Source organism: Grampus griseus (genome assembly GCF_964374135.1).
Source record: "Grampus griseus genome assembly, chromosome: 7".
Lineage (NCBI taxonomy): Eukaryota > Metazoa > Chordata > Mammalia > Artiodactyla > Delphinidae > Grampus > Grampus griseus.
In genome coordinates this window covers 112,810,409-112,819,493 of record NC_139001.1, presented here as the reverse complement: position 1 = coordinate 112,819,493, position 9,085 = coordinate 112,810,409, and positions in this window count along the sequence as shown.

Genomic DNA, 9,085 nt, shown 5'->3' with positions numbered 1-9,085 from the left:
TCCATTTTGAGTTTATTTTTGTGTATGGTGTTAGAGAGTGTTCTAATTTCATTCATTTACATGTAGCCGTCCAGTTTTCCCAGCACCATTTATTGAAGAGTCTTTTCTCCATTGTATAGTCTTGCCTCATTGTCATAGTTTAATTGACCATAGGTGTGTGTGTTTATTTCTGGGCTTTCTATCTTTTTCCATTGATGTATATTTCTGGTTTTGTGCCAGTACTGTACTGTTTTGATGACTGTACCTTTCTTGTATAGTCTGAAGTCAGAGAACGTGATTCCTCCAGCTCTGTTTTTCTTTCTCAAGATTACTTTGGCTATTTGGGGTCTTTGAGTCTCCATACAAATTAAAAAAATTTTTGTTCCAGTTTTGGGAAAAATGCCATTGGTAATTTGATAGGGATTGAATTGAATCTGTAGATTGTTTTGGGTAGTATAGTCATTTTCACAATGTTGATTCTTCCAATCCAGGAATCTGGTATACCTTTCCATCTGTTTGTGTCATCTTCAATTTTTTTTCATCAGTGTCTTATAGTTTTTGGAGTACTGATCTTTTGTCTCCTTAGGTAGGTATATTCCTAGGTATTTTATTCTTTTAGATGCTGTGCTAAATGGGATTGTTTCTTTAATTTCTGTTTATGATCTTTCATTGTTAGTGTATAGAAATGCAACAGATTTCTGTGTATTTATTTTGTATCCTGCAACTTTACCAAATTCATTGATGGGCTCTAGTAGTTTTCTGGTAGCATCTTTACGATTCTCTATGTACAGTATCATGTCATCTGCAAGCAGTGACTGTTTCACTTCTTCTTTTCCACTTTGGATTCCCATTATTTCTTTTTATTCTCTGATTGTCTTGGGTAAGACGTCCAAAACTATGTTGAATAAAACTGGCGAGAGTGGACATGTTCCTGACCTTAGAAGAAATGCTTTCAGATTTTCACCATTGAGTATGATGTTAACTGTAAGTTTGTCATATATAGTCTTTATTATGTTGAGGTATTTTCCCTCTCTGCCCACTTGCTTGAGATTTTTTATCATAAGTGGGTGTTGAGTTTTGTCAAAAGTTTTTTGTGTAGCTATTGAGATGATCATATGGTTTTTATTCTTCAGTTTGTTAATGTGGTGTATCATGCTGATTGATTTGCAGATATTGAAAAATCCTTGCATCCTGGGATAATCTCACTTGATGATGGTGTATAATCCCTTTAACATATTGTTGCATTCAGTTTGGTAGTATTTTGTTGAGGATTTTTGTGTCTATGTTCATCAGTGATATTGGCCTGTAATCTTCTTTCTTTGTGGTATCTTTGGTTTTGGTATCAGCATGATGGTGGCCTAATAGAATGAATTTGGGAGTGTTCCTTCCTCTGCAATTTTTTGGAATAGTTTTCGAAGGGTAGGTGTTAACTATTCTCTGAATGTTTGGTAGAATTCACCTGTGAAGCCAGCCGGTCCTGGACTTTTGTTTGTTGCAAGTTTTAAAATTACAAATTCAATTTCAGTACTTGTGATTGGTCTGTTCATATTTTCTATTTCATCCTAGTTCAACCTTGGGAGATTGTATCTTTCTACGAATTTGTCCACTTCTTCTAGGTTGTCTATTTTATTGGCATATAGTTGCTTGTAGTAGTCTCTTATGATGCTCTGTATCTCTGTGGTGTCTGTTGTAACTTCTCCTGTTTCATTTCTAATTTTATTGGTTTGAACCCTCTCCCTCTTTATCTTGATGAGGGTTCTAAAGGTTTATCAATTTTGTTTATCTTTTCAAAGATCCAGATTTTAGTTTCATATAGTTTCATTGATCATTTCTGTTGTTTTATTCATCTCTATTTCATTTATTTCTGTTCTGATTTTATGATTTCTTTCCTTCTACTAACTTTGGGTTTTGTTTATTCTTCTTTCTCCAGTTGCTTCAGGTGTCAGTTTAGGTTGTTTATTTGAGATTTTTCTTGTTTCCTGAGGTAAGCGTGTATTACTATAAGCTTCCTGCTTAGAACTGCCTTTTTTGTTTGTTTGTTTGTTTTTTTACATTTTTTGGAGTATAATTGCTTTACAATGGTGTGTTACATTCTGCTTTATAACAAAGTGAATCAGTTATACATATACATATGTTCCCATATCTCTTCCCTCGTGCGTCTCCCTCCCTCCCACCCTCCCTATCCCACCCCTCCAGGCGGTCACAAAGCACAGAGCTAATCTCCCTGTGCTATGCAGCTGCTTCCCACTACCTATCTACTTCACGTTTGGTAGTGTATATATGTCCATGCCTCTCTCTCGATTTGTCAGAGCTTACCCTTCCCTCTCCCCATATCCTCAAGTCCATTCTCCAAGTCCAGAGTAGGTCTGTGTCTTTATTCCTGCCTTACCCCTAGGTTCTTCATGACATATTTTTTCCCTTAAATTCCATATATATGTGTTAGCATATTGTATTTGTCTTTCTCTTTATGACTTACTTCACTCTATATGACAGACTCTGTGATTTATGTCATAGAGTGTTCTGCCTATGTTTTCCTCTAAGAGTTTGATAGTGTCTGGCCTTACATTTAGGTCTTTAATCCATTTTGAGCTTATTTTTGTGTATGGTGTTAGGGAGTGATCTAATTTCATACTTTTACATGTACCTGTCCAGTTTTCTCCACACCACTTATTGAAGAGGCTGTCCTTTCTCCACTGTACATCTCCTCCTTTATCAAAGATAAGGTGACCATATGTGCGTGGGTTTATCTCTGGGTTTTCTATCCTGTTCCATTGATCTATCTTTCTGTTTTTGTGCCAGTACCATACTGTCTTGATTACTGTAGCTTTGTAGTATAGTCTGAAGTCAGGGAACCTGATTCCTCCAGCTCCGTTTTTCGTTCTCAAGATTGCTTTGGCTATTCGGGGTCTTTTGTGTTTCCATACAAATTGTGAAATTTTTTGTTTTAGTTCTGTGAAAAATGCCAGTGGTAGTTTGATAGGGATTGCATTGAATCTGTAGATTGCTTTGGGTAGTAGAGCCATTTTCACAATGTTGGTTCTTCCAATCCAAGAACATGGTATATCTCTCCATCTATTTGTATCATCTTTAATTTCTTTCATCAGTGTCTTATAATTTTCTGCATACAGGTCTTTTGTCTCCTTACGTAGGTTTATTCCTAGATATTTTATTCTTTTTGTTGCAATGGTAAATGGGAGTGTTTTCTTGATTTCAATTTCAGATTTTTCATCATTAGTGTATAGGAATGCCAGAGATTTCTGTGCATTAATTTTGTGTTCTGCTACTTTAGCAAATTCATTGACTAGCTCTAGTAGTTTTCTGGTAGCATTTTTAGGATTCTCTATGTATAGTATCATGTCATCTGCAAACAGTGACAGCTTTACTTCTTCTTTTCTGATTTGGATTCCTTTTATTTCCTTTTCTTCTCTGACTGATGTGGCTAAAACTTCCAAAACTATGTTGAATAAGAGTGGTGAGAGTGGGCAACCTTGTCTTGTTCCTGATCTTAGTGGAAATGCTTTCAGTTTTTCACCATTGAGGACGATGTTGGCTGTGGGTTTGTAATATATGGCCTTTATTATGTTGAGGAAAGTTCCCTCTATGCCTACTTTCTCCCCGGTTTTTATAATAAATGGGTGTTAAATTTTGTCAAAAGCATTTTCTGCATCTATTGAGATAATCATATGGTTTTTCTCCTTCAATTTGTTAATATGGTTTATCAGATTGATTGTTTTGCATATATTGAAGAATCCTTGCATTCCTGGAATAAACCCCACTTGATCATGGTGTATGATCCTTTTAATGTGCTGTTGGATTCTGTTTGCTAGTATTTTGTTGAGGATTTTTGCATCTATGTTCATCAGTGATATTGGCCTGTAGTTGTCTTTCTTTGTGACATCCTTGTCTGGTTTTGGTATCAGGGTGATGGTGGCCTCATAGAATGAGTTTGGGAGTGTTCCTCCCTCTGCTATATTTTGGAAGAGTTTGAGAAGAATAGGTGTTAGCTCTTCTCTAAATGTTTGATAGAATTCGCCTGTGAATCCATCTGGTCCTGGGCTTTTGTTTGTTGGAAGATTTTTTTTTTTTTTTTTTCGGTACGCGGGCCTCTCACTGTTGTGGCCTCTCCCATTGCGGAGCACACGCGCCGGACGCTCAGGCTCAGCGGCCATGGCTCACGGGCCAAGCCGCTCCACGGCATGTGGGATCTTCCCAGACCAGGGCACGAACCCGTGTCCCCTGCATCGGCAGGCGAACTCTCAACCACTGCGCCACCAGGGAAGCCCCTGTTGGAAGATTTTTAATCACAGTTTCCATTTCAGTGCTTGTGATTGGTCTGTTCATATTTTCTATTTCTTCCTGATTCAGTCTTGGCAGGTTGTGCATTTCTAAGAATTTGTCCATTTCTTCCAGGTTGTGCATTTTATTGTCATAGAGTTGCTTGTAGTAATCTCTCATGATCTTTTGTATTTCTTCAGTGTCCGTTGTTACTTCTTCTTTTTCATTTTTAATTCTATTGATTTGAGTCTTCTCTCTTATTTTCTTTTTTTTTTTAACATCTTTATTGGGGTATAATTGCTTTACAGTGGTGTATTAGTTTCTGCTTTATAACAAAGTGAATCAGTTATACATATACATATGTTCCTATATCTCTTCCCTCTTGCATCTCCCTCCCTCCCACCCTCCCTATCCCACCCCTCCAGGCAGTCACAAAGCACCGAGCCAATATCCCTGTGCCATGTGGCTGCTTCCCACTAGCTGTCTACCTTACGTTTGTTAGTGTGTATATGTCCATGACTCTCTCTCGCCCTGTCACAGCTCACCCTTCCCCCTCCCCATATCCTCAAGTCCATTCTCCAGTAGGTCTGTGTCTTTATTCCTGTCTTACCCCTAGGTTCTTCATGACATTTTTTTTTCTTCTTAAATTCCATATATATGTATTAGCATACGGTATTTGTCTTTTTCTTTCTGACTTACTTCACTCTGTATAACAGACTCTAGATCTATCCACCTCATTACAAATAGATCAATTTCATTTCTTTTTATGGCTGAGTAATATTCCATTGTATATATTTGCAACATCTTCTTTATCCATTCATCCAATGATGGACACTTAGGTTGTTTCCATCTCCGGGCTATTGTAAATAGAGCTGAAATGAACATATTGGTACATGACTCTTTTTGAATTATGGTTTTCTCAGGGTTTATGCCCAGTAGTGGGATTGGTGGATCATATGGTAGTTCTATTTGTAGTTTTTAAAACAACTTCCATACTGTTCTCCACAGTGGCTGTATCAATTCACATTCCCACCATTCCCACCAACAGTGCAAGAGGGTTCCCTTTTCTCCACACCCTCTCCAGCATTTATTGTTTCTAGATTTTTTGATGATGGCCATTCTGACTGGTGTGAGATGATATCTCATTGTAGTTTTGATTTGCATTTCTCTAATGATTAATGATGTTGAGCATTCTTTCATGTGTTTGTTGGCAGTCTGTATATCTTCTTTGGAGAAATGTCTATTTAGGTCTTCTGCCCATTTTTGGATTGGGTTTGTTGTTTTGTTATTGAGCTGCATGAGCTGCTTATAAATTTTGGAGATTAATCCTTTGTCAGTTGCTTCATTTGCAAATATTTTCTCTCATTCTGAGGGTTGTCCTTTGGTCTTGTTTATGGTTTCCTTTGCTGTGCAAAAGCTTTTAAGTTTCATTAGGTCCCATTTGTTTATTTTTGTTTTTATTCCATTTCTCTAGGAGGTGGGTCAAAAAGGATCTTGCTGTGATTTATGTCATAGAGTGTTCTGCCTATGTTTTCCTCTAAAAGTTTGATATTGTCTGGCCTTACATTTAGGTCTTTAATCCATTTTGAGCTTATTTTTGTGTATGGTGTTAGGGAGTGATCTAATCTCATACTTTTACATGTATCTGTCCAGTTTTCCCAGCACCACTTATTCAAGAGGCTGTCCTTTCTCCACTGTACATTCCTGCTACCTTTGTCAAAGATAAGGTGTCCATATGTGCGTGGGTTTATCTCTGGGCTTTCTATCCTGTTCCATTGATCTATCTTTCTGTTTTTGTGCCAGTACCATACTGTCTTTTTTTTTTTTTTTAACATCTTTATTGGGGTATAATTGCTTTACAATGGTGTGTTAGTTTCTGCTTTATAACAAAGTGAATCAGTCATACATAAACATATGTTCCCATATGTCTTCCCTGTTGCGTCTCCCTCCCTCCCACCCTCCCTATCTCACCCCTCCAGGCTGTCACAAAGCACCAAGCCAATATCCCTGTGCCATGCGGCTGCTTCCCACTAGCTATCTACCTTACTGCGTTTGTTAGTGTGTATATGCCCATGACTCTCTCTCGCCCTGTCACAGCTCACCCTTCCCCCTCCCCATATCCTCAAGTCCGTTCTCTAAGAGGTCTGCGTCTTTATTCCTGCTTTACCCCTAGGTTCTTCATGATATTTTTTTCTTAAATTCCATATATATGTGTTAGCATACGGTATTTGTCTTTTTCTTTCTGACTTACTTCACTCTGTATGACAGACTCTAGGTCTATCCACCTCATTACAAATAGCTCAATTTCGTTTCTTTTTATGGCTGAGTAATATTCCATTGTATATATGTGCCACATCTTCTTTATCCATTCATCCGATGACGGGCACTTAGGTTGTTTCCATCTCCTGGCTATTGTAAATAGAGCTGCAATGAACATTTTGGTACATGACTCTTTTTGAATTTTGGTTTTCTCAGGGTATATGCCCAGTAGTGGGATTGCTGGGTCATATGGTAGTTCTATTTTTAGTTTTTTAAGGAACCTCCATACTGTTCTCCATAGTGGCTGAACCAATTCACATTCCCACCAGCAGTGCAAGAGTGTTCCCTTTTCTCCACACCCTCTCCAGCATTTACTGTTTCTAGATTTTTTGATGATGGCCATTCTGACTGGTGTGAGATGATATCTCATTGTAGTTTTGATTTGCATTTCTCTAATGATTAATGATGTTGAGCATTCTTTCATGTGTTTGTTGGCAGTCTGTATATCTTCTTTGGAGAAATGTCTATTTAGGTCTTCTGCCCATTTTTGGATTGGGTTGTTTGTTTTCTTGTTATTGAGCTGCATGAGCTGCTTGTAAATTTTGGAGATTAATCCTTTGTCGGTTGCTTCATTTGCAAATATTTTCTCCCATTCTGAGGGTTGTCTTTTGGTCTTGTTTATGGTTTCCTTTGCTGTGCAAAAGCTTTGAAGTTTCATTAGGTCCCATTTGTTTATTTTTGTTTTTATTTCCATTACTCTAGGAGGTGGGTCAGAAAGGATCTTGCTGTGATTTATGTCATAGAGTGTTCTGCCTATGTTTTCCTCTAAGAGTTTGATAGTTTCTGGCCTTACATTTAGGTCTTTAATCCATTTTGAGCTTATTTTTGTGTATGGTGTTAGGGAGTGATCTAATCTCATACTTTTACATGTACCTGTCCAGTTTTTCCAGCACCACTTATTGAAGAGGCTGTCCTTTCTCCATTGTACATTACTGCCACCTTTATCAAAGATAAGGTGTCCATATGTGCATGGGTTTATCTCTGGGCTTTCTATCCTGTTCCATTGATCTATCTTTCTGTTTTTGTGCCAGTACCATACCGTCTTGATGACTGTAGCTTTGTAGTATAGTCTGAAGTCAGGGAGCCTGATTCCTCCAGTTCCTTCTTTCGTTCTCAAGATTGCTTTGGCTATTCGGGGTCTTTTGTGTTTCCATACAAATTGCAAAATTTTTTGTTCTAGTCTGTGAAAAATGCCAGTGGTAGTTTGATAGGGATTGCATTGAATCTATAGATTGCTTTGGGTAGTAGAGTCATTTTCACAATGTTGATTCTTCCAATCCAAGAACATGGTATATCTCTCCATCTATTTGTATCATCTTTAATTTCTTTCATCAGTGTCTTATAATTTTCTGCATACAGGTCTTTTGTCTCCTTACGTAGGTTTATTCCTAGATATTTTATTCTTTTTGTTGCAATGGTAAATGGGAGTGTTTTCTTGATTTCAATTTCAGATTTTTCATCATTAGTATATGGGAATGCCAGAGATTTCTGTGCATTAATTTTGTATCCTGCTACTTTATGAAATTCATTGATTAGCTCTAGTAGTTTTCTGGTAGCATTTTTAGGATTCTCTATGTATAGTATCATGTCATCTGCAAACAGTGACAACTTTGCTTCTTTTCCCATTTGGATTCCTTTTATTTCCTTCTCTGATTGCTGTGGCTAAAACTTCCAAAACTATGTTGAATAAGAGTGGTGAGAGTGGGCAACCTTGTCTTGTTCCTGATCTTAGTGGAAATGCTTTCAGTTTTTCACCATTGAGGATGATGTTGGCTGTAGGCTTGTCATATATGGCCTTTATTATGTTGAGGAAAGTTCCCTCTATGCCTACTTCTGCAGGGTTTTTATCATAAATGGTATTGAATTTTGTCAAAAGCTTTCTCGGCATCTATTGAGATGATCATATGGTTTTTCTCCTTCAATTTGTTAATATGGTTTATCACATTGATAGATTTGCGTATATTGAAGAATCCTTGCATTCCTGGAATAAACCCCACTTGATCATGGTGTATGATCCTTTTAATGTGCTCTTGGATTCTGTTTGCTAGTATTTTGTTGAGGATTTTTGCATCTATGTTCATCAGTGATATTGGTCTGTAGTTGTCTTTCTTTGTGACATCCTTGTCTGGTTTTGGTATCAAGGTGATGGTGGCCTCGTAGAAGGAATTTGGGAGTGTTTCTCCCTCTGCTATATTTTGGAAGAGTTTGAGAAGGATAGGTGTTAGCTCTTCTCTAAATGTTTGATAGAAGTCGCCTGTGAAGCCATCTGGTCCTGGGCTTTCGGTTTTTGGAAGATTTTTAAACACAGTTTCAATTTCAGTGCTTGTGATTGGTCTGTTCATTTTTCCTATTTCTTCCTGGTTCAGTCTTGGCAGGTTGTGCATTTCTAAGAATTTGTCCATTTCTTCCAGATTGTCCATTTTATTGGCCTAGAGATGCTTGTAATAATCTCTCATGATCTTTTTTATTTCTGCTGTGTCTGTTGTTACTTCTTCTTTTTCATTTCTAATTC